The sequence below is a fragment of the Grammomys surdaster genome, unplaced genomic scaffold (genome assembly GCF_004785775.1).
Source record: "Grammomys surdaster isolate TR1022 unplaced genomic scaffold, NIH_TR_1.0 125940, whole genome shotgun sequence".
NCBI lineage: Eukaryota > Metazoa > Chordata > Mammalia > Rodentia > Muridae > Grammomys > Grammomys surdaster.
This window is the reverse complement of record NW_021620762.1, coordinates 3,321,262-3,347,762: the sequence shown is the minus strand read 5'-3', so window position 1 is coordinate 3,347,762 and position 26,501 is coordinate 3,321,262. Positions and strand designations below refer to the sequence as shown.

The 26,501-nt window shown below is 46.1% G+C and overlaps 1 protein-coding gene across 1 annotated transcript in view; it reads right to left on the bottom strand.

Moving 5' to 3' along the window:
* The window catches only part of Grb2 (growth factor receptor bound protein 2), a 60,805-nt gene that overhangs the window by 10,216 nt on the left and 24,088 nt on the right, over positions 1 to 26,501 (bottom strand). The gene's annotated exons all lie outside the window — the stretch shown is intronic.

Sequence of the window (26,501 nt, the reverse complement as noted above, 5' to 3'; positions counted from 1 at the left end):
TCTCTTCAGACACACCAGAAGAGGACATCGGATCCCATTACAGATGGTTGTGAGCCACCATGTGGTTGCTGGGAACTGAACTCGGGACCTCTGGAAGAACAGTCAGTGCTCTTAACCGCTGAGACATCTCTCCAGCCCCCAGTTGTTTGGTTTTTTTTTTTTTTGTTCCCCCCCCTTAAAGACAATCTTTTGTGGCCTAGGTTAAACTGGAACCTGGTATCAGGGGGTGACCCTGAATTTCTGATGCTGCCGCCTCTATCTCCCAAGTGCTATGATCACAAGCTGTTTGAGTTGGTTTTTGAGACTGAGGTTCACCTTGTAGACTAGGCTGATTAGAACTCCCTATACTCACCCTCCCCAAATTCTAGGATTACAGGTATGTACTGCCATACTTGGTTTAAAGTTGGTATTAAGAAAAAAAAAATGGAGCTGGGTGGTGGTGGTGCTCACCTTTAACTCCAGCACTCCAGAAGCAGAGGCAGGAGGATCTTGTGAGCCTGAGGCCAGCGAGCCAGGGCTACACAGAAAAACCCTGTCTCGATATATAGAGACAGAGACAGAGATTGGGGGGGCAGGGAGTGGCTTCCACCTCCAATCCTAGAAATTAAGAGTAGACAGAAGCAGTCAGTTTGGTGAAAGTTTTGAGGTCCCCAAGAGAGAGAATGGGGAGGAAACCCATGTGTGAGTTCACCTCCAAATGGGAGCATAGGAAGCGCTGACTAAGACAGCGGTGGTTGGTGCAAACTACACCATGACATTCTAAAGGAAGTTGGTAAGATTTTTTTTTTTTTACACAAAGTGACTTTGAGATGCTGAGTGTCAGTCAAGTTAGAAATCAGAAACTTTAATCTTTTGCATGTGACATTTTAAAGTGACATAAAACATCAAAAGGGGCAAAAACCTGTCAGCTGCAACAGCACCATGTACATCAATAAAGGTGGCAGGCCGAGGAGCTGCATCATGCTGCTGCCTGTGTGCCATGCTGGCCAGCTTCTAGTCACAGGGAGTAGTCACTGGCTTCTAGTGTGTGTATAAATGTCAACACGGGCCGGTGTGCTACCACAGGCATTTAACCCCAGCACTCAGAAGGCAAAGGCATGCTGGTTTCTATGAGTTTGAGGCCAGCCAGAGCTACACAGTGAGACCCCTGTCCCCCAAAACAAAACAAAGCTAACATGGCTAATTTTGCAAACGCTAATAAACTAACAGTAAATGCTCAACTCAATGGGAGAGCTTCAAATTCCAAAGTCTTATGCTAAATTCTGTATCTGAAGGTCTAGGCCTATGAGTGAAATCTCACATGTACAAGCTTTTTTTGTCTAAACCTTGTTCTTTGATTTAAAACTACTGGAAAATAAAATTGGTTACAACCAATTATTGGGTAGATTAGAGATAGGTGGGTTTTGAGTTGCTTAGTTTGGGGAAAGACCAGGAGGAGAAAGAGGAAGAAGGAGAGGGAGAGGAAGCCACCATGAGAGGAGCTGGACCATGAGCACATGGCCAGGGGAAACAGCAAGTATCTGGCGTACACTGATGGGGAGGTACCAGGCCAGCAGTTACAAGAGTATCTCAGGGATGACCCCCAGTAATTGTCAATGCCAAATAACCATAGTGCAAGTCTCATTCGTTTGTAGGGTAGTCAGGGATAAGCTTAAAGTGGTCCCACACCACAGTGCAGTAGCGACACATAACTACCTTGTTTTTATTCGACAGGGGTTTAATAGCCCAGGCTGGCTTTGAACTCTGAACCTCAGGCTGGTCCTAAGGTCAATCTTCTTATGTCAGTTTCCTGTATACTGGAATTAGAAGCATAAGCTACCACACCAGATTTAAAACTTGTTTTTTATTTCCTCTAAACACTCATTTCTGGGCAGCAGAGAGGGCTCCATGGGTGAGATCAGACGGCACGCCCACCTGACGGGCTGGGGCTCCAGGACCCGGGACCCGAGTGGCCTCAGTCCCAGCACTGTGAAGGCAGAGGCAGGCAGATCTCTAAGTTAAAGGCCAGCCTGGTCTACAGAGTAAGTTCTAGGACAACACAGAAAAACAAACAAACAAACAAACCCAAGAGAACCAAGCACGTGCAGCTTTTCTCTATACACCCCCGCCCCCAGTGCTCACAGTAACAACAGGCTGCGCATGGTGTAGGGGTGCACGCCTTCAATCTCAGCAGTTAGGAGGCAGAGACAGGTAGATCTCTGAATTTGAGGCCAGCCTGATCTGCACTCGAGTCCAGGACAGCCAGGGCTACACAGAGAAACCCTGTGAAAAACGAGGAGAGGGGGGAACAGGAGCTGGACAGATAGTTCAGCAGTTACTTCGAATACTTGCTTCTCTTGAAGAGGAGCCAGGTTTGATTCCCAGCATCCACACTGGGCAGCTCACATTCAGCCTGAAACTCTAGTTCCGGGGGATCTGAAGTCCTCTTCTGTCCTCCAAGAGCATTTGTATGTGTGTGGAATATGCATGTATACCTAGGCACACACATTTAAAAACAAAATCTTTTTTGTTTGTTTGTTTGTTTTTTGAGACAGGGTTTCTCTGTGTAGCCCTGGCTGTCCTGGAACTCACTCTGTAGACCAGGCTAGCCTCGAACTCTCGAACTCAGAAATCCGCCTGCCTCTGCCTCCCAAGTGCTGGGATTAAAGGCGTGCGCCACCACCACCCGGCTTTAAAAAAAAAAACCATTCACATTTTATTAAAGACTGTGATGATGCACTGTATTAGCACATGCATAATTTAAAAGCCTTCATTAGCAGCCATTGACTTATTCACAACAACCAAGACATCCGTGACATGCCAAGAGTCCTCAGAGCTACACGCTCTTACTGCCATCTTTACCAGGACAGATCGGCCAGCTCCCCTAAAAGTATCGTTCTACTAAAGTATGAGATACCAAGGCCGCTCCCAGGTCTAGAGACAATTTACAGCCGTAGTTCTCTATAGCAGAAAACTGTCACTTGGTGTTAGTACACCTTTGTCGCCCAGATGGCAGGGAGATACGATGCTTGGCACATGAATGATTACAATTTCAGTTATCTGGAATCATCAAACAACCAAGGTGCTACTCTGTGTCTGTACTCTAGCTGGCTCTGCAGGGGGGAGGGGGAGGACAGGAGAAGTCACTGGGAGACAGAGGTCAGGGCTTCCTGCTTTATGCATGTAACAGCCTTCACAGGGAAGCTGGACATCAGAATAACATTAACTCAGAAAGTAACATTTTAGGCATGGAGGGATGACTCAGTGGTTATGACCAGTGGCTGCTCTTCCAAAGGACCTGTGTTCAATTCCCAACATCCACAAGGATGCTCACAACAGCCTGTAACTCCAGTTCTAGGGGATCCAATGCCACCTTCCAGAGTCTGCTGCCACCAGGTGTGAATGTGGGGCACAGACATACATGCAGGCAAAACATGCATAAACAAAGGAACGGATGAAGGAATGAACAAATGAGAAAGAGCACTCGTCTTTTTAGACTTGTAGGTATGTGCTCGAGTGTAGGCGGCAGTAGAGTCCAGGAGACAGATGTTGGGTCAGGTCCTGTCCTCTAGCACTGGAGTTGCAGGTAGCTGTGAGCAGCCCAGTGTGAGTGCAATGGATCACACTGTACTCTAGCCCCCCAAGTAAACTTTTGTTTGGTCATTTTTTGAGAAAGGGGCTCTCCACATAGCCCTGGTTGACTGGACTCATCCACAGACTAAGCTGGCCTCAAAAAAGGTACCTCTTACCATGCCCAGCTCCAAATGAACTTTATCCAAAACCTGAACAAATACACTAGCAAAGGCTACAAAGTGAACATGAGTTTCAAGAAGAGTGGAGGACAGTGTGCGTGTGCTTGTGTGTATGTGCACATGCGCGCGCACATGCTCATCCGAGCTTGCTCTCAGCTCAGAGAGTGAACTGTCCTACCCCTTCCCTGCAGAAAGCACTTAGAGATGGCTCATCTATCTTCTCAAAAGGTGATCTCAGCTCCACTGGGACTACTCCCCCGAGTCTCTAGTAGAACCTACAGCTGTGCTTGTCTAGCCTCTGCACTGCGTTGACTTATGACTTGACCTACACACACACACACACACACACACACACACACACACACACACACACACTTTGGCTCAACAGAAGCCAACTGATCAAGAGATGAGACTGTAAAAGGAGAAGAGTCAGTTTCAGTGAAGGGGTCTTCCCACTAGCCAGCCCAGTTCCAGAGACTCCTTGAATATGCTAGGCCAAATCAGGAAGACACTTAAGAAAAGATTGAGACGGCAGGCAGTGGTGGCGCACACCTTTAATCCCAGCACTTGGGAGGCAGAGGCAGGCGGATTTCTGAGTTCGAGGCCAGGCTGGTCTACAGAGTGAGTTCCAGGACAGCCCAGGCTATACAGAGAAACCCTGTCTCAAAAAACAAACAAACAAACAAACAAACAAAGAATGAGACTATTTGGAAGGCACAAGGTGGAGACACCGAGGTGGGACTGGCATGCTTCCTCTACTGGTGCTGAACTGGGTGTGTTGTTTGTGGAAATTCAGTTATGACAGATAAATTCTGCTCTGTCCATTACATCCCAATCAAAAGTTACAACTGGGCCAGCGAGATGGCTCAGTGAGCAAAGACACTTACAGACAAGCCCTATGACCTGAGTTCTATCCTTAGGACCCACATGGTAGGACCCACAAGAACTGACTATCAAGGGCTGTTCTGATTTCCACCTACACATTGTGGTACTCAAACTCACAGATGTGCCTGCCTCTGCTTCCAAGTGCTGGAATTAAAGAAGGCAGAGGCAGGCAGATCTGAGTTAGGGACCAGCCTGGTCTACAGAGTGAGTTCCAGGACAGCCAGCACTACACAGAAAAATCCTGTCTCAAAAAAAAAAAAAAAAAAAAAATCAAACCACCATTTAAACTCTTAATCTATAAAAACTAGAAATAACAGAGAGCTAGTCCGTGAACTACAGAAATTTAACTTCAGAAGTTCAAACTACGTACTGACAAGCCAACCAATTAAGAAACCTCACCAGAAAAATAACATCTAGAGATACTTACCATATGTTCACTCACACATATGCTTTCACACACACACACATGCTCACAGTCACAGAGATGTGGAGACAAGGAAGGCATTAGCATCTTCCCTTATCAACTGTCACTTTATTCCTCTTGGACAGGGGTCACACTGAGCAGAACTATACCATCTTGGCTAGGCTGGCTGTTGGGGCCAGCAAGCCCCTGATCTTACTGTTGCTGTTGACCAGTGCTGGGGTTCTAGGCACACATAGCCATGCCTAACCTTTTATGTGGGTGCTGGGATTTGAACTCAGGACCCTGGGCTTGCAAAGCAAGCATTCTTACCCACAGAGCTATCTCCTCAGCCTCACCTAACATATACTTTCAACAGAACACAAACACACTTTTTAAAGATGTTTACCCTTGTAAACTCTATTGGCCCCTCTCAAAAGTCAAAGTCCTGAGAGCTATTAAAAATTAGTTGCTTTCAGTTGCTGCACATATTACACAGAAAGGATAGGAATGTGCACCAAGCTCCCGACAGCACGGGTACTGACTCAGTCCTGGGCCACACTGATTCACTACCAACGCTGAGTAAGAGCCTTGCAATCACCACATCCATCTGCTGCAGGTTTTGTTCAGCTGGAGAAATAGCTTGGCCACACTGCCTGTTATCCTGTGTGCCAAACCATGAAAAACACCCACATTGCAGATAAGTCATTTGAACCTTTTCTATTTTTCTTTCCTCCCCACCCCCACATCCCCCCTCAAGACAGAGTCTTGCTATGAACCATAGATACACTTTGAACTCAAGATCCTGCTGTCTCTGTGCCCCAGTACTAGGATTCATTGTTCAAGCGCAATTCACAACACTCCGGCTCACTCTGGAGCATCGGGTGATAAAGGAGCTTAGAGAACCGGGTAGGAAAGGCTCCTGGCTCCACAGATGCTTCTATTTGCTTCCTAAACACGCAAAGGTTAACACCTCCAGTCTGCCCTGCAGGGACGCAGGACAGCTGCCGTGAGTCCACAGCTCTGTGACAAGATGCAGAGCCCATCGTCCCAGCTAGGCCAGGCCTTTCACAAAACTAAGTAAAACAAACAAAAAACTGCAACCTATCCTCACCATGGCATTGATAAAATTATGTATGTGTGACTTTGGTAGTTTTTCTCCCAAATTATATTGTTTTATTAAACAATCTTCAGTAACCTATTCACTAAAATAGGTTAATTATGCAATGCCATCCAATAATAAAGAAAGAAGGGGGCTCAGAAAGATGGTATAAAATGCCCTACTCCTACCATTAAAATCATTTTTGGTGTTTCCCCCCACAACTGTCAACTTCTTAAGCAGCCCACTTAGCAAGGCCCACCAATGTCCAGGCATTGTGGTGCAGGACTGAACTGGCCCCACAGGCTCAGAGATCTCTGAATGGTCAGTCATCAGGGAGTGGCACTGCTTGAGAAGGATAAGGAGGCGTGGCCTTGCTGGAGTGCTTGAGGCCTTGTGGGAGGAAATGTGTTACTGGGGGAGGCTTAGAGGTTTCAAAGACTCAAGCCAGGTCCAGTATTGCTCCTGTTTCTGCTTGCTTTCTGCTGCTTCTGGACCAGGTCGGATGCTGCCCTCTCAGCTCCTCCAGCACCACGTCTCCCTGTTGTCACGCTTCTCACCACGATGAAGAACGATGATGAACTAACCTCTCAGACTTTAAGCCAGTCCCAATTAACTTTCTTTTATAAAAGTTGCTGTGGTCACAGTGTCTCTTCACAGCAGCAGAGCACTGACCAAACCTCCCATTTTACCCACTAACTCTCCAAATGAATCCTCAGTTCAGACAAACCAGTTAACTCACCAATCTGTAAGCACACAGCACCTCTCTCTACTTTGTCCTCTGGTGTGTGATGTGTTTATAAAAAGATAAGAGATAGGGAATATGTTCTACGGGTGTGCGTGGTGAGGTATGGGGGAGGGGATGTCTCAGCAAAGCATCCCTTCCCCCTGAGGGACCAGCCACAGGATGGTACAGTATAGACTAGAGGTTACTCAGAGCACAGGGAGGGGAGTTAAGAGGGTAGTAGAGGCAGAAAAAAGGCAGAGAGTGACAGAGAGAGTAGAGAAGGAGAGGCTGGCCATGAACACGTGGAAAGAGGGGCAAGGGAAGGGGAAAGGGGAGAGGGGACAGAGGGATCAAAAGAGCAAGAGATAGAGGAGAGGGCAAGCAGCCCCTTTTATACTGACCAGGCCCGCCTGGCTGTTGCCAGATAACTGTGGGGAGGAGCACACCTGACTGTTGCCAGGTAGCTGTGGGGTAGAGTTTAGACAGAATGCTAACAGTGTGGCTTCCTTGTTTTTATCCAGTTAGCTCTTCCCAGGTGCATTCAGAGCTCATAAAACATGAGCTAGTCGTCTGTCAGCTTTAGTTTTACAGTAGTCAGTTAAGGATTAGTGACGACACAATCATGAAAAATGTCTCATGTACCACCACTCTGTAATGTGCAGTGGCAGGTCGTGGCCTCTCTCAAACTACCTGTCCGTGTCTTGAAGCTAGCTCAACACCCAATGCTCAACGGGGTTCCTCTCAGAACAGCATGTAGTGTTTTTTGAGGTAGTGACTTGTGTATATGGGCTTTGTTCTGCATGGTGCCCACAGCGCTAAAAACAGCGCTAAAGAGCAGAGGGAGCCGTGGGTCACCAGAAGATCAGTGCATGTGCTTCACTAGCTGACAAGAAACAAGAATCTCTTTTCTGGGACTGAGGGTGGGTGGAGGATTTCGAGACAGAGTCTTGCTGTGTGGCTCAGGTTGGCCCTAAGTACCTCAGGTTGGTACTTTTCCTGCCTCATTCTCCCAGGCGCAGACACACGGAACCACATGAACCACCCTGACCAGCAGAACCTCTTACATCCTAGAAAGAAGAGAGATCCCCTAAATTTGTTTCAAAGAGGGTGAGGCAAAATAAAGGAAGAGACAGTCAGGTAATCAGTCTGCTTGTCACTCTCAAAAGGTCACCATGTACCTCAAAGTGGGAGAACACAGAATCATGTCATAAGCCTGCTTGTGTGCACTGTCTTTAAGACAGGAAGGTTTCAGGATGGATATGTGAGCACAGTAGGGACAAGTGACCACAATGTGGATAAATTGGGAGGCAGTGATTAGTTTAGGGCAGAGGAAATGTGTTGGTCTCAGAGTTCTAATCCCACTTCCTTCTTGGGGATGGGCGCTTCCTGGACACCTGGAGATGCCATCTTCTAAGGGCGTGTGTAACCTGTGACTAGCTTTTGTAGTTTTTCGGTTTTCAGTGTGAGAGGGCCTTACACAGGCTGGCCTGCCACAGTGCTACATCCCCTGCCTATGCACCTGTATTTTATAGCTACAGTTCTCCCAGAAACATTCTCCAGCAACAGTCTTGAAAGACTCTGGAGCTTTTACTCTTTCACTGAATTGCAACAAGATTGATACAGAGATAAAACGTGCTTCAGATACCCAAATTCATCACATTAGAAGCCCAGGGCCACATAGGCATCTTTGAAATGTAAGAGGCCCTTAAGTAGTTCAAAGACAGCCAGGGGTAATCCCAGCATTCAGGAGACAGAAAAAGTTCAAGGCCAGCCTGGTCTACAGAATATGTTTCAGGACAAGGGCTATATAGAAGAAACCCTGTCTCACAAACAAAACAATAACAACAAAAGTTCAAAGATGTCAGAGTTGAACAATTAAGAGTCACTACCATAGCCGGGCGGTGGTGGCGCACGCCTTTAATCCCAGCACTTGGGAAGCAGAGGCAGGCAGATTTCTGAGTTCAAGGCCAGCCTGGTCTACAGAGTGAGTTCTAGGACAGCCAGGGCTATACAGAGAAACCCTGTCTGGGGGGGGGGGGGGGCGAGTCACCACCATTACAAGAAGATAAGTGAAGAAAGTGGACAGCAGGCCCTGTCCAGAGTCCACTATCACCCAGAGTGACAACTGACATCAGAACTGGCAGAATGGAGAAGTTGGGGTTTGAATATGTGATCTCTATCTCACCAGGTTCTCATTCTTGCTGCCTTTGAGCTGTCTGAAATAGTTGGTGTCCTGCACTCTTGGGGAATGCTGATTTTATATTAAGAAATATAAAAAGGCCTGAGCCCTCTCTAACAGTTGGTGAGCCCAGGAGCCCTGGGGACCTCTCATCTGAGGTTTAGGGTGTCATTTAAATAAACCTAACAGAAAAAAAATCACCAAATCACAGTATATTACAGAGCATCTCTTTCTCCGAGAAACAGTTTAGTACTCAAAATATAAACTGCTATCTTCCTCAACTCCTCCTGGTTCAGCTGTCACTTAAGGAAAGCTGCTCAAAATGATTCACATTTAGGTGATTTTAGTCTGCAGACAGTGAAACCCAAACGCTCAAACAACACAGAGCAAACTTTTACCAAGAGTGTCCACCTAAAATAACTGTCTTTGGTGGTGTGGGGTTCTTTGTTTTTAAACACCTGAAAAGCCTATTACTGAGTAGATTGCTCTCACACTGTTAGAACTTTAACTGCAGCAGTGGGGGCCAAAGGGGAGCACCACACAAAGGAGACAGCAACACCAGGAACATCTGGGAGTTTCAAGAGGACAAAAGGCACACTGGGAACCTGGGGCTGGGGCTACAGAGCTCAGTCACAGACTGGCTGCCCAGAATGCTCCAGACCCTTTGTTCAATCTTCCATACTCAAAATTTGAAAATCAATCTTGCTACAGCTTGTACCAGACAAGCTTTGTACAACCCCAATGTCACACCAGATTGAGGTGAACTGACAGAAGGGACACTCTCCCAGGGCTCTAGAATCACACACTGCCAGGTGCACCACATAGGGTGATAAAAGTAATGGTTGCCATGGCCACACCAAGAAAGTCCATCCCAAACCTCAAATAAACCTCAACTGTTACTCTGCTCAGTCCATGCAGAGCCACTGAGCAGTGCTTTCAAGCAAGTGGAAGGACAGACCTCTTGGTCAAAGTTAGCAGCAAAGTTTCCTTTAATGCACACTATCAGACCTTACTAACTGATGAAAAAACCAAATAGCCACAGTTAACTCTAACAGCATTTTTTCTTTGTTATAGTTTTTGAAATAAGGTCCCTCTGTGTAGCCCTGACTATCTTAGAGATTGCTCTGTAAATCAGGCTGGCCTGAAACTCAGAGATCTGCCTGCCTCTGCCTCCTGAGTGCTGGGATTAAAGGTGTGCATCACCATGTCTGGCTTTTAAACATCCTATTTTTATCTACTGTTCTTTTTCATCTTGCTCCCAAACACAAGGCTTTCTTTCGTCTTATGCAAACCTCTCTGGGTCTTAAAACATGAAAACAATCTGGCACTAAGGTAGGTAGAAGGTGAGCAAGCATACATTCTCTGACCCTGACAACCTCATCTGTCAATCATTCCCTCCACCTTGCAGAACCCTCCCACCCAATTAATGACAACAGAAACAGTCCATTCAGTTCAACTTGAGATCTTCTTGATTCAAGGGGCAAGCTGTAAAATCCATTGATTTACAGCGAGAAACTCAAAGATGAGGGTTTTAAAGCCTAAGCAGCAGAAAGCCATCATTCACAACAACAGGAACTGGGACAGAAGTTGTAAATTCCAGGCCAGCCTAGGCTACTGCTGAGGTAGATAGTATACCACCTCATCAGTGAAGGCTTACTGTGATCACTGTACTAAAATAAGAAGAGAGAGCTGCTGGTGGGTATCTAGCCCCTCTCTCAGGGTGGAGGTGAATGCAGATGGTTAGCAGGGAGAGACAACACTCAAGTGCAAATGTGGGTCATAGTCAAAACCAAGAGCCCACTCTAGTGAGGTGAGAGTTACCCAGGAGGGTCGTGAGCTTTGTATCCTCAAACCCTGCTTCTGCTGAGAGGTTAATACCTAGGCACCATAGTCATAGCCCAAGGGAGAGGAGAGTAGACAAGGGCTTTTTTTTTTTTTTGGGGGGGGGGGGACAGGGCGGGGTGTGCGGCAGGGTGGGGAGGGGGAGGGGGACTTGAGAAATGCTTTACAGAAACTGCTATATAGGTAGATATGGTTGCACGTTTGTTTTTTGGTAATACTCCCAGTACTTGAGAAGCAGGAGTAGGCAGATTTCTGTGAGTTCTAGGCCAGCTAGGAAGAACTACATAGTAAGATGCTGTGGGGGTGGGGGGGATTAGAAACCAGCCGTGTACTAGTGGCACACACCTTTAATCCCAGCAGTTAAGAGGCAGGGCAGGCAAATGTCAAGTTCAAGGCCTGCCTGATCTACAAAGTGAGTTCTAGGACAGCCAAGGTTATTCAGTGAAAGATTGTATCAAACAAACAAACAAAAATAAATAAATAAATAAAAATTAAAAATATGTGTAGATTAAAAAAAAAAACCCCTATTTCTACGAATAAGCAGATGGCAATCCTCTTCTATGCCCTGAGTCTCTATGAACCACAAGCCTAGCTCCCCACGTTCTCATTCAGTGGGAAGGTGGGACCAGTGACAGCGTCAGTGTCTCCATCTCCTGGCTCCTTCCCTAAGGTGTCTGTGTGCAATGCCAGCCCCTGAAGACTGCAGTCCCTTCCAACTTTGGGTTGGAAATTCTATCCCATTTCCCTGCCCACAGCCTCCATTCCCTGTGATTCCTAGAGTAACCTTGTCTACGCTTGGCAGTCTTCCAATGCTTCCTACCAGACCATGGTATCTTCTAGAAGGCAGTAAGGAGCAACTGTAAATAGTCATGTCTGCAATGGGGCAACAAAGTACTCGACTTCTAGAGGAAAACTATAAAAAAGAAGATTTAAGAGGTCCTCAACCCTTGAAATGGGTCTTTCTCTGTTCTCTAGGCTGACCTTGAACTTCCAAGACCCAAGCCACCCTCAGGCCTCATTCTCCTGAGTAGAGCTTTCTCAATCAGCTCCCACATCCAACGTCCAACGTCTAACAGGAAACAGAGCGGCGGCGTGTAGGTGGTAGCACTTGTAGCTAAGCATGGTGGCTCCTTGGGTAGTGAGATGGGAGGACTGACGAAGCCCAGGAGTTCAAGGCCAGTCTGGGCAACCTGGTCTAAGTGACACTTCACCTTCCTCTCCAGTCCCCTTGCTGTTGCATTCTGGGAACTGAGCTCAGGGCCTGGCACAAGGCAGGAAGCACTGTATTGCTGGGGTATTTTTTCAGCCCCAATACCTTGTTTTGTCTTAAAAGAAGAAAAATCAAACAAACAAACCAAAAATCAAGTTGGTAAGTGGGCGAGAGTACCAAGATTTAGAAAGTGCAACCCGGCGTTGCTGGACGCCACATTATGTTACGATTATATTATATTATATTAGCCACCTTCTCTGAACTACACTTCAGCTAACATTCAACTGTCTGTCTAACACACTGAAAAGGTTTGTTTAGAAAGCTACCATGGCAATGAGGAAAAAGAAAAGCCAATCCTAGCTCTCAGAAGTACTCATGAACATGAAAAATAAAAGAATAAATGAGATAAAGGAATTACTGAATTTGAGCTGAACATGAATTCAGATTAATGACACCACATCAGCCACATGTAGGGACAACTTGAAGTAGTCCAAAACTGAGCAAGACAGAGGCAGAGTAGCTCAATGAGTGAGGAGTCCAGGAAGTCACCCTTCTAGCACAGTGGTCCGCATCCTTCCGAACACTGTGACCCTTTAACAGGTCCTCATGCTGTGGTGAGACCAACCATAAAATTATTTTTGTTGCTACCTTATGTCTATATTTTTGCTAGTGATATAAATAATAATGTAAATATCTGTGTTTTCTGGACCGTCCCTGTGAGGGTTGCTCGACGTCCCCCCAAAAAGGCTCACTACCCGCCGGTTAGGAGCTGCTGCTCTGATGCAGAAAGAACACAGTTGTCGGAACACAGTCTGTTTGCTGCTCTCTGTCAGGCTACACACAGCCCTCCTGTGACAGAGCCATTCAGGGTTTAAATGACAAATACATGCCTTTGGACAGCTGGCCGTGACTGGATCAAGCAGCCAGCATCTCTTACAAATAAATGATCAGCTGGTAATGTCCCTCCATAGCAGAGGCTCCTGCCTCACAGAAAGAAAGGCTGTCTGCCTTGCACCCACAAGGGCGCCATCTCCTGCAGGCCAGTCTGGATACAGGAGCTCACTTCAGATTTGTCTCTACCATTCAGACATCTGAGAGACTTGTCCCAGGTTATGATGCAGACAAACAGGAAACCAAATCAACAGTCAGCAGCATGGCAAGTGTTAGGAGGGACAGCGAGCTCAGTGAGTTGTGTTTGTTGTCAGGCCTCAAGACTTGTTTGATGCCCACACCCCCATGGTGGAAGGAAAGGAACATTTCTGCCAGCTGTCCTCTGACCCTGACATGCATATCACAGTATATGAGTGTACATGTACATGCACATACACACACACACACACACACACACACACACACTCTCAAAGTTGTGTTTTTATTAATAGGTGTGTTCCCCTATGTGTATGTGGGTATCGGTGGAGTACAGAACAGGGAATTGGATCCCCTAGAACTTAGCTCTGAGCCACCTGAAATAGGTGCTGGGTACCAAACTCAGTCTTCTGGAAGACCAACAAGTGCTCTTAACTGCTGGACTATCTCTCTAGCTCATGCAAATTAAAAAATGTGCATGTGAGCGACTTAATTTTATGAAATGTTATTTAGATGGGGCTGATTAGAAGTTGGTAGTGGACAGAAAGATAATTAAAATTGGGGGCTGGAGAGATGGCTTTGTGGTTAAGAGTACTGGCTGCTGTTCTGGAAGACGGGGGTTCAATTCCACAGTACCCACGTGGTGATTCATAACTGTCTGTAACTCTAAGTGTCCCGGGGCATCTGAAGCTCTTTTATGGTTCTGAGGGCATCAGCCATGCATGTGGTATACAGACATACATGCAGGCAAAACAACCATACACAAAAAATAAACAAATAAAAAAAGATAATTACAACTTCAGAGGCCAGAGAGAGCTGTAAATAAGTCCTCCCTTTGCAAGCTAGAGTGCCATCCCCTACCATGCACATGAAGTGGACGACAAGTGACTCACCCACATATCACCTCCCAAGTTATAATTAGCAAAAGAACACAGGAACCTTCAGGTACAATGAGAAAGTCAGGGTACGGTGGAAAGCTTCAGACCTAATCACACACAAAGATGGGAGTCAAAGAAATCTCTCCAGAGCAGATGCTGTGAGGATGATTTATCTAGTTTAGGTCTGGCAACGAGGACAGAGAACTTAAGTAAGAGCAAAGAGAAAGATTACAACAGAGGAAGAGACCAAATAAAAGTCACTGGGCACTACTGCATCCCCGTCCCTGAACAGCCTAGGGACTGAAATGATAAATCTAAGTGAGCAGGCAGCAAGTGGAGCCCCCAGGAGACAGAGAGAAAGGAAATTGGACCACAGTGTGCAGGCTTTAAAGGGCAGAGCGAAGACTCAGCGTTCATGATGCCCCTGGCTGGTATACGGCCCCCAGACCTGAGAGGGCCAAGAGGGCATTAGAAAGTCCAGGTTAGCTGGACAATGGTGGTGCACGTCTTTAATCCCAGCACTTGAGAGGCAGAGGCAGGCAGATTTCTGAGTTAAAGGCCAGTGTGATCTACAGAGTGAGTTCCAGGACAGCCAGGGCTATACAGAGAAATCCTGTCTTGAAAAACAAAAAAGCAAGCTCAGGTTATTAAGTAAGCATCTGCGGCAGCAAACTAGTCAAGAGAGAAATCTCAGGGCTAAGAGACTGCTCAGCATTGAAGAACACTGGCTACTTGCTCTTCCAGAGGACACAGGTTCAATCCCCAGCACACACATGGTGGTTTATAACACTGTGTAACTCCAGTCTCAGGGCATCTGACACCTTCTTTTGAACTCTGAGAGTAGTGGGCACATACATGGTACACAGGTATATATGTAGACAAATCACAAACAAATACTAAAGACTTTTTAAAATGAGAAATCAACTAGGCAGAGGTAACTACCTGTTTTGAAAAATCTCCACAGCTAACATTAAAAACACATATGCAGTGTTTAAAGAATCTAAATTTGCTTCTCTCTCCCAACAACCCTAACACAGCCACCCTATGCTGGGGACGGTGCCCAGGGCCTGAACACTCCAGGCAACTGCTCTGCCGCTGAGCTGCATGCCAGCACTCTCCTCTATCCTTTACAACACCGCCCTTTAGAAAACAAACTCACATACAGTAATTATGCACAGTAATGGGTCCTGCATATGTCTTCCCATGTGTGCACTATATATTTTATTTGATCATATTCAGCACCCCCCCACACCTGTCTCTCTCCCATTCCTGCTGAGCCTCCTCTTCCTCTCCCTGGCCTAGTTTGCTTCCTTCTGTTGTGAGAAACCACTGACCAAAAGCAATCTGTGGAGGAGAGGATCCATGGTAAGGGAAGTGAAGGAACACTGCTTACTGGCTTGCTCAGCTGCCTTTCTGATACAGCCCAGGCCCATAGGACAACCTCACTGGGCTTTCCTCTTCTCAGGTATGTTAAGCTGACAAAAACACTATCCAGGACACCAAATAACCCCAATTCTAATTTCATTATGTGTCTGGGGGTATGTGTGTGACCCAGTGTGTTTCACTGGGATTGGTTCACAGGAGCTTGGGCACCTGTCAGGGCCCACAGCAATGACAAGAATATCTCTTCTTCCTTAGCAACCATTCACGCAAAGTCTTAAGGAAGGGTGAGCCATATGAACCCTTCCCACTACACCCACACTCCTCTCCCTTGTCTATTTATTATTTGTGTATGAGTGCTTTGCCTGCATGTATGTATATTTATATGCATGCATGCATGTTCACGGTGACTAAGGAGGTCAGATAAGGGCATCAGAGCCCCTAGAACTGGAGTTACAAAGTTTTGAGCCTTCACTTGGGTGCTTTGAATCAAATCCAGGATCCCTGCAAAAACAAGGGTTCCTAACCATTAAGCTATCTCTCCAGCCTTCTGACATTGCTAAATAAAAAAAACAAAAAAAAAAACAAAAAACAATGAAAAAAGATGCAGCATGCTTTGAAATGCCTTTAAAATATATCTTAAATGCTCCACTTTAACCAGCACATCTTGAGACACCCTAATATATGTCTTGTTACATATTCTGTTTCCAAAAAACAGACACTCAAGGCTTGCAAGACCGTGAGTACATATCCTTTTCATGAGGAAAACAGGCATGAAAAGTTAGGCTGTGACAACCCTTTCTCTGAGTGTCTCTGGTGGGACTGTAGACAAACAGAAGTACTGCCAGGCAGGTTAAATTACACCTCCTTTTATTGCTCAAGTGGAGGCAGTCCTGCTAATTACCACATTTAGGGCCTCCTGCAGGCAGCTGCAGGGCCAGAAGGCTGGGAAGAAACAAAGTTCCTGACAGGCTGAGGGCAGGGACAGCAGAGAGCTGCTGCCACACTGTACTTGGCATGTCCCAGATACAACAAGCCTCTGCTCGGTCTGTAGTTCTCTGTAAGCACCTACACACTGGGAAGTGTAGAAAATCAGCACTTTGGGTGCACAGAAATGTCACAACCACAGAGAAGACAAGGACTAGAAGAAACACTAATAACAGGAGGTGTCAATCAGACAGTGGTGTGTCAGACCTTCAATTCTAGGCCACAAGAACAACTTCTGATCTCATGTCTATCTCAGAGGGACTACGTGTGCCATCCCGTGCTCTGGGTGTGCTATGGTGCTCAACAGAACAGCCGCAGCCCTGAAAAGCAAAGGGTGATTAGCACCAGTAATTCACTCTCTTGACCCAAATGACAAATAGTTTCCCAAACTATAAGAATCAGATAGAGTGTGGTCAACTAAGACGTGACCATTGTGTCCAGCTGCTTAGAACAGACTCATCCAGCCTCTGTAACCCTTCCTCCACACAGAAAAGAGTTTTGTGTCATGAATGTCTATTTTTAGGAGACTTAGTTCAATTTTCATTATTAAGCTTATGGCCTACAGCCCTGGGAGGGGAAAAGAGTTAATCTGGTTTTTAAAATTGTGCTTCTGCCGGGCAGTGGTGGCGCACGCCTTTAATCCCAGCACTTGGGAGGCAGAGGCAGGTGGATTTCTGAGTTTGAGGCCAACCTGGTCTACAGAGTGAGTTCCAGGACAGCCAGGGCTACACAGAGAAACCCTGTCTCGGAAAACCAAACCAAAAAAAATAAAAAAAATAAAATTGTGCTTCCATCTGTTACATAGACACACTATCTCTCTCTCTCTCTCTCTCTCTCTCTCTCTCTCTCTCTCTCTCTCTTTCTCTCTCTCTCTCTCTCTCTCACACACACACACACACACCCGCACACACATGCGCACACGGATGCACGCACACACATACACATGCACACACATGCTGGGGGGAGAAGAGCACTCCCACATGAACTGCTGCTTCAAGGTGGGGGCAAATGTGAATGCCAAATGCCAACTTTACACACTGTTTTTGTTTTGTTTACAATTGAGAAAATGACTCCACATCTTAAAGACATGTTTTCAACAGATAGTCAATACTGACCCCAAACCAGGAGAATCGAGGTGTTTTTGTTGTTGTTTTGTTTTTTGGGGTGTTGTTTTTGGCTGCTAAATTTTGTTTTTCTTTGTCTCAAAAAGACATGTTTCTCTGTGTATCCCTGGCTGTCCTGCAACTCATTCTGTAGACCAGGCTGGCCTTGAACTCAGATCCACCTGCCTCTGTCTCTGGGTGCTGGGATTAAAGGTGTGTGCTACCACTGCCCAGAAGAAATCAATTTTTCTGTTTGGAATAATCTTGGTAATTTTAAGCTTATCCTCACACACAGTTCTCAGCACCTACACAGTAGCTCACAATCAGCCACAACCCTAGTTCCAGATCACAGGTCGTCTCCTGGCCTCCTGGGCACTCCATGTGGTGCACAGACAGGCCTGCAAATGAAATACCCACATACATAATACATTGTCAAGGGCTGAAGATACGACGGTTCAGAGCCTAAGAGCACTTTTTATCCTTGTTGAGAACCCAGGTCCAAATCTGACCTTCTACTGACTGCTGGGCTTAAATGTGTGCGTCATCTCTTATAAAAATCAGCTATCAAAGATATGCTACTGCTCTAGCTATATACTGCTGGATATGTCATTTATGAATCGTTTTTTTCCCACCTCCAAACTCTAAGAAGCAGATTTCACCCCTCAGTGGAGAAATCAACCCTCGCCAAGAAGACAAGCTCCAACTCACTCACTGCCAAATTACTCAGAACACACGGGAGGCAGGAAGCATTCCTGTGGGTATTTTTAAACATATTGATTTGACTAAGATGCTATGGATACAAGTATTGAACACTTTTTACTTTATAAGCCGAGTAAATAAATTGTTGGGTGTGAAGACCAATGAACAGGAACAAAAGCTCTGTCTGCCTCTAGTCTACCAGCCTATCAGGTGCACAGGCTTTGTCCTGCATTTAAATATTCTCAACTATGCAGGCCTCCACACACATCATCAGACATCTGAGTTCAGGATGCAGCCGGTTGCCTCTGCCCCAGCCTGGGTGCCTAAGTACAGAGTGGAGGGGGCCGATCTTCAAAAGGGCAGCACAGCCCCCCGCCTCCAGTTGGGCTCACCCAGTTACTAATGTGACAACTGCTGACGGCTGAAGCGCCACAATTAAATGCCAGCTGCTCCCTATGCGGAGGGAGAGGAAGGAAGAAATAGTAAGCCGAAGGGATGGGGGAGAGAAAACCAGAGCTGTGGGAGACAGGTAATAAAGACAGCAGGGGAAAGTGACAGTGACTGCTCTGTGTGCCCAACAGGAAGCACAAAGGCTGCTCTGCTTTAAAAGCCTGGTGGGGCGTGTCCAGGACAGCGCGTTCTATACTCTATCCTCCACACAAAACCAGTTCTTAGAGGACAGGAAAAAGCTGGGCAGTGGTGGCACACGGCTTTAATCCCAGCACTTGGGAGGCAGAGGCAGGCGGATTTCTGAGTTCGAGGCCAGCCTGGTCTACAGAGTGAGTTCCAGGACAGCCAGGGCTACACAGAGAAACCCTGTCTCGAAAAACAAAACAAAACAAAACAAAACAAAACAAAACAAAACAAAACAAAAAAGACAGGAACAGTATGCTGCAGGCATAGAGGTGGTTTTCTAATTCAAGAGTCAAGAGACCCTTGCAAAGATTTTAAGCATACTGCCTCAACTAAATTTTCTCATCTGGTCAAAGTGTACCCTAATGTTCAGCCATAAACATGACTTCAGATAAACTCTAAAGCAGTGACAAAGGGAGTCACTCTGGCCTCCTGTGCAGCAGCACTTCCCCTTTTTCTCTTTGCTTTTTTTCTTTAATCCCTTCTATCCTGCAAGTAGATGACCTGTTACAGGAAGAGCACAGCACTCTTAGTGACTCCTGCCCCGTCACTCTGCTGTGACATCTCCACAGGAAGAGCACAACACTCTTAGTGACTCCTGCCCCGTCACTCTGCTGTGACATCTCCACAGGAAGAGCACAGCACTCTTAGTGACTCCTGCCCCGTCACTCTGCTGTGACAACTTCTTACTTAAAGTGTAAGTGTGTGTTTTTTGATATGTGTGTTATCATTTCTATACTTAAAATCCTTCAATTTACATGTAGAGAATCAGGGCCTAGCCAAGTGCAGTAATGCACGCTCCTGACTGCACCCCTCTAAGGCAGAGGCACCCAGGCTACAGTCAGACCTTTTCTGAAAGTGGGGGGCAGTGGTTACCATGAAGCAAAGCTAAAATCCTAACACTTGGGAAGCAGGAGAACCACAAGTTGAAGGCACACCTGGCAACAGAGCACAACAAACAAAATAACTTGCTGGGACCCAGAACGCCTGGATGGTAAGCTTCCTGCTTCTCCACCTTCTGTGCCTGCTCTCCCAAAGCTGCCACTGCACTGAGGGGCACTGCTGCCTAGAATGCTGCTGTCTGCTCCATGTTTGTTTAGTGCCATCACCGTGACACCCACTGCCACTTCTCCCTTCCAGAGCCCACATCTACCACATTCGGTAAAGTCAAACCAACTGTACCACCACAGTGTGAGCTCCCAGTCATTCTTCACAGTGCACTTACCTAATCATCCAGTTTAGAAGAATGAGTTGATTTCTCTTGTAATAAAGAATACAATTTATACTGGGCATGGTGGTGCACACTGTAACTCCAGCACTTAAAAGACTGTGACAGGAAGATTTAAATTTGGGGATAATCTTGGCTACACAATTTGGCTAGCTTTAGTTCTGTAAAGTGAGCAGTAGCATCCTGAGAATTGAAAATTCTTTGGGGCTGGCAAGATGGTCCAACAGGTGAAGATCCTGGCCACCAACCCTGATAACTTGAGTTCAGTCTTGTGACCTCCACTTAGGTGCTATGTGTGCACCTGTGCATGTGCACAGAGGGAGAAACACATAAGTAAAATGCAACAAGAGAAAGAAGGACTAGAAGGTTCTTCCAGAGAGGCCCAGTAATTTGTAAGTGGGCGATGCAGATGGGAACCAAGATCTGACATCCAGAGCCCACAGTTCCCAGCTGCTAAGTCACAGTCCCTCCACCTACCCTGTCCCTGAGCACTGCTGTCCACAGGTCACACGGACTTTTGGTCATCAGGTCATCTGGCTGGTTTTTGGTAGTTTTATATTTTTGAGGGTCACAGGCATGCATGTGTGTGACACATATTTTTCAACTCTTCGAGTCCAACTTGAAAAGGGAGGACTCCTTTCACTTTCTGGAACACAAATCGGTCTAAATATCATAATTAGTGTTTTGTGCTTTCTTTTCCCCATGAATCACTATGGAGAGGAATTTTAATCCAGCAACATGGCTGATCTGGGAAGGGATGTGACCCAGCTGAAATGCAGACACATCATACACCTTTAATCCTCTGGCTGGAATCCCAACCTATGGCGTTTAATTGAGGGGCACATAAAGTGACAAATCAGAGAGATTCAACAGAATGAGTCAGAGACAGGATATGCCCAACTCTCCAGAGAACAGTCAGAAAAGAGCAGTGGTGAGTGAGGAGGAGGAGGAGAGGGGAGGGGGAGAGAGGGAGAGGGAGGAGGAGCATATGGGGGAGAGGGGAGGGGAGGAGATGGGATGGGATGGGATGGAACAGTCTTTCCAAGCAGACCAGAGCAATTCAGTCAGAAGCCCAGAGAATCTGTCAGCTTGGAGAGGAGTTTGAGCCAGAACAGCTGAGTTGAACCAGCCAGCCAGAGTTCAGAAAGAGCTAGAAGTAACGAGTTTACAGCAAGTCTCAGAAGCTGAAACGTTCTAGTCCTAGGTTAACAGAGGCTGGAAATTAAAACCTTCAAGGTTATGGCTTGGAGATTAGACTGTACAGAGGTTAGAAGCTTCCAGGCCTAAGCCTAGGGATAGTTAGAAATGCTCTGGGTTCATCTTACGTCATCTGAGAAACTGAAAGTGGCATTTCCATTTACAACTCTGTGACGGCTTGTGTATTGCTGGGGACTGAATTCAGGTCTTCATGTATGCCGGGCAAGCACTATCATGAGGGAGCTAAAACCCCAGCTGTTTTGTCATTTTTGGCAGATCTGCGCCTGTATCTAAAACTTCTCACGGCAGATCATGAAAAAGGATCAAACTAATGCTGTTGGCTTTTCCTCTCTATTGGCCATCTTTATTTTGTACATTCTCTGGCAATTCTAGTAACGGGATTGCTATAATGAGAGTGTGTGAGCGTCACAAGCTGCCAGGTGTCTGACACCAATCCTACTGCAGCTCCATCTGTTACCCGTCCAGATGCTCATGCTGAAACTGGAAAACGTCCATGGAGAAGAAGGCACAGACTAAGGCCTCATGTGACACTAAATCTGTTTTAAGCACCATATTCCAAACCTCAGAATTGTACTCTGTAAGGAGGTGTGACAATAAAGGCAATGTTTTCTGAGAAAATATCAAGTTTTATAATCTTTAGTATAAGTTACACACTGAAGTGGAGACAGTTACACAAGGTTGAGTAAGCTCTGCCTGGTCTCCACAGCAGACTCAGCTTGTTGACAGACCCACGTGTGACAACAAAAGCATCTTAGAAGTGTGGCTGCGATGACTGAGATCCCAATGTTACATCAACTCATCATCAGCCAGAGTTCACTGTACCCACTGGGACTGCAGCTCAGTGCAGAGCACTTATGTGAGGCCCCAGCTCAATTTCAGGGTGAGAGAACATATATCAAGGCTAACTCGCTTAAATAAGGTTTAGCTAGAACAAGGAGTGGAAAGTTGAAAGTATAACTCAAGGTTTCTCTATATCACAAAGCCAAGAGCCAAAAATAAAAACATAAAGAGAGCCCTGGCTACTCAAGAGACTGAAAAGAAAAGGAACCTGAGGCCAGCTCCAGGTCAGCCCACCACAGACCGAGCATGGACCAACGCCATGCCAATAAAGTCCAGAGAGCCAAAGCACTGCACTGACAGCTGCTTACACTGCCTCCTAGAGTCAGAACTTAAGTCCTCCAGCGGCTGAGCACCACGCAGAGGTGAGCTGACACAGGCCACTCACTCACAAGGCACCCAAGCTCCAAGTTTATCAGCAAAACAAGTTCACTCCAAGAAGTGGCTCCTAGTAGAGTATCCTGTAGCCTGAAACCTGTCTGGTGGAATCAAAACACAAGTTTATCCATACACAAGTTTTGAAAAGTACATCAAACCTTCCTCTGTGATGGTCACTGAAGATGTCCTGAGTGTGACCAAGACAGAATGTACACCACCTGTCCTTTCTTGATTCCACTATCTTGTTTTGTATAGACATGGTCTGGCTGACTACACCTATGTTTGACACTGTACACCATGCAATGCTAGTCATATCAGGAAAAGGTCAAAGAGCACCCCTGCAAGTATGGGATACAACTCAGAGTTCAATCAGCTGTCAACTAACTTCAGCACTCTGGCAAGGCCTAAGAAACATGGAAGGAAAAACAACAACAACAAAACAAAAAACAACAACAACAACAAAACCACCTTTCCTTTACCCCATCTCACTTAAAGCAGTGAAGTGAGCAACAGAGATTACATGGGAACTGACTCCTCTTCCCTCAACCCAGTCTCCAATAAAGCTGCTCTTTCCCAAAGCCATGTGCGGCATCTGCAACCACCCTGGGTCTCTTCTGGTTCACACTTAAAGGATAAAAGGAAAAAACTGACAGGGTTGGAATGGTGTGCAAAATTTTAGATCCTTGTTTTATAGTGGTATTTTCTCATCTATGCTGGAATACCACTAAAATAAAATGCTGCCACTATTTTGGATCATTGTCCAAAATAAAACTGGATGAAAATTGGGATTGTTTATTAAGTAAGTAAAACTTTAAAAAAAAATCAAGCTGCTGGAGAGATTGGCCCAGTGGTTAAGAGCTAGCTGCTCTTCCAAGAGGTCCAGAGTTCAATTCCCAGCACCCACATGATGGGCCACAACCTTCTGTAATGAGATTTGATGCCCTCTTCTGGCATGGAGGTGTACATGCAGATAGAGCACTCACATACATAAAATAAATAAATAAATCATCTTTAAAAATCAAGAGGCCAGCTGGGCGGTGGTGGCGCACGCTTTTAATCCTAGCACTTGGGAGGCAGAGGCAGGCAGATTTCTGAGTTCGAGGCCAGCCTGGTCTACAGAGTGAGTTCCAGGACAGCCAGGACTACACAGAGAAACCCTGTCTCGACGAACAAAACAAAACAAAACAAACAAACAAACAAAAAAAAACAAATAAAAATCAAGAGGCCACTGGACAGTGGTGGTGCACGCCTTTAATCCTAGCACTTGGGAACCTGAGGCAGGCGGATTTCTGAGTTCGAGGCCAGCCTGGTCTACAGTGTTAGTTCCAGGACAGCCAGGGCTATACAGAGAAACCCTGTCACGAAAAATCAAAAATAAAAAACATAAATAAATAAGTAAATAAATAAATAAATAAATCGAGAGGCCTTTAGAAAGAGGCACTGCTTCTGCAGAGGCCCCACTTTTGTTCTCACTCACCTCATTACTTTTATCTTATGTGTGTGGTATTTTGTCTGCATGCATGCCTATGCACCATGTGAATGCAGTGACCACAGAGGCCAGAGGTGTCAGATCGCCCGGGAATGGAGTTAAGACACTAGGTTTCATGTAGCCCAGGCTGGCCTAGTACTAGCTATATAACTTATATATAATTATATGGCCTAGAGTTGATGACCTTGAGCTCCTGATGTGGTTAGTACTTAAAAGTGTAAAGTATACTTGAATTTTATTTAAAAAATAAAAATTAAGAGAAAAGTAGCTAAGAAGTTAACCATGGTATTAACAACAATAAAAAAGAGGCAACAAATTCCAGTGAGCAATGTCACCAGTAAGCAATGTCACCAGAACCCTGGTATTCAGGAAGCAAAGGCAAGACTGCTGTGAGCTCAAGGCCAGCCTGTGCTTCAGAATGAGACATACTTTCAAAAGCAACCCCCACCCCAAATCTTCCACTGAAAATTCAGTATTTTATTCTGGGGCTCCTGGGGGAGTCCAGGTAAGACAAGGTCTTTCTACATAGCCCTGGCTGTCCTGGAATTCACTATGTAGACTTGGTTGGCCTTGAACTCACAGAGATATACTTTCATCCTAAGTGCTGGAATTAAAGAGGTAAGCCACCACACCCAAAGAGTTCTTATTTCCTGTCTGGTACCATTCAAACCAAACCCAAACTCTGCCAGCAGCACTATATGACATAAAGATGGTGTCAACTCTCCATTTACTTATGCTGGATGGGTGAGCAGGAGGGATATGTACAGAGTTCTTCCTTCCCTCCAAGAGGTTAAATAGATGACTATGCCAAAAGGCATCCAAAAAGACTTCTAGATACAGGACCTTGCTCATCCAGGGAGGGAAAGAAATGATGCAGTGGCAAGGGGCATGCCTGTACTGAGGGCAGTGGAGAGGCAGCTGAAGGGGAGAAATTCTGTAGGCCACTGGAGCTTGGTCCAGTTCCAGCTGTGAGTGATGATGAGATTCGGTCGGTCAGTCAGTCAGTCAGCTGTGTGGAAAGGCTAAGCTTGTAACATACTGGGCACTTAAGCAGTTTGAAAAGTTGTACAGGCAAAAAGAGCAACATGGCTGAAGACCAGAAATGTGAGGTCACTTAGTGAACCAGGAAGCTAGGCACTAACTGCGAGCACCGTGTACCCGAAGTATCACTGGGCTCACCATTTCTGAATAACTGGCAACGGTGTTAATTGGTGAAAAACTATAGTCATTCTGGTTGAGAATATGAAACTGCAAATTTTTGGTGCATGTTGAACCCCACTCTAAACAAGTCTATAGTAAGGGTAAAGTTGTGCCTTGCTTTTTGTAAGACAGTTCTGGAATAAAAACATAGTAATTATGGTTTTGGTGAATTCAAAGAAATGCTGCCTCTGCTCTCTGGACAAGCCTCAGATGCTGCTGTCTGCACATTCAGCTGAAGACCACATTACACAGGCGGTGGCACAGCTACCTGAGAAGAGGTGGTACTCTCAGGCCACTCCAAGAGGGCTGCACAGGAAGCCACCAAAGAGAGCCACGGAGGACTCTGGTCTTGTCACTTTATTTAGTGGTAAAGATACAGACTGGGTGACGGTGAATTTTCCCACCAGCCTCTGAACAGCCCCCAGGCAGGAGGGGCACAGTGCTGTGAGAGGAACCTGGGAACTCCGTGTCCAAAGGCAAGGAGGAGTGTGGACGTGAACAGACTCTAAGAGCGAGCACATCCTCATTCTCCACCCAGTCTAGAAACCACCAACAGGGCTCTAGTGTGTGTTACCATAGCCACAGTCACCCAGCTATGAAGACATGGCAATTCAGCCAGCATGACTAAAGAACTAATTTTTATTTTATGTGTATAAATATTTTGCCTGAATGTATGTCTGTGCACCACACGCACACCTGGTGCCAGGAAGCCCAAGAACTGGAGTTACACTGTTATGGGCCTCTATATGGGTGCTAGGAACAGAACTCGGGTCCTCTGTAAAAAAAAAAAAAAACAGCAAGCATGGTTATGCAGTGGGCAGTGGTGGCGGACACCTTTAGTCCTAGTCATACAGAGACAGAAACAAGCAGATCTCTGTGAGTTCGAGGCCAGCCTGGTCTATAGAGCAAGTTCCAGGATAGCCAAGGCTACACAGAGAAACCCTGCCTCAAAGAAAACACCATCACCCCCTCCAAAAAAACAGACAAACAAAAAAACACCAGCAAGCATTTTTCAGTACTAAGCCTCCTCCCATCCCCCATTTACAGTCTGAGATACTCATTGTTGTCAAAGCCAGCCATCAACTCAATGTTGGCCAGGGAGCCCCTGACCTCTTAATAATCCTGCCTCAGCTTCCCAGTCACAGGCCTGTGCCACTGCAGGCCAGGCGAACAAAACACACAGCATTTAAAGCCTAAATGCACAGCTCCACAGCTTACCCTAGAGAGACGTAACACAACAAAGTGACACTTGGAAATGGAAAAAGACTGAGCAGTGGTACCTGTACCCCTTTAATCCTAGCACTCAGGAGAT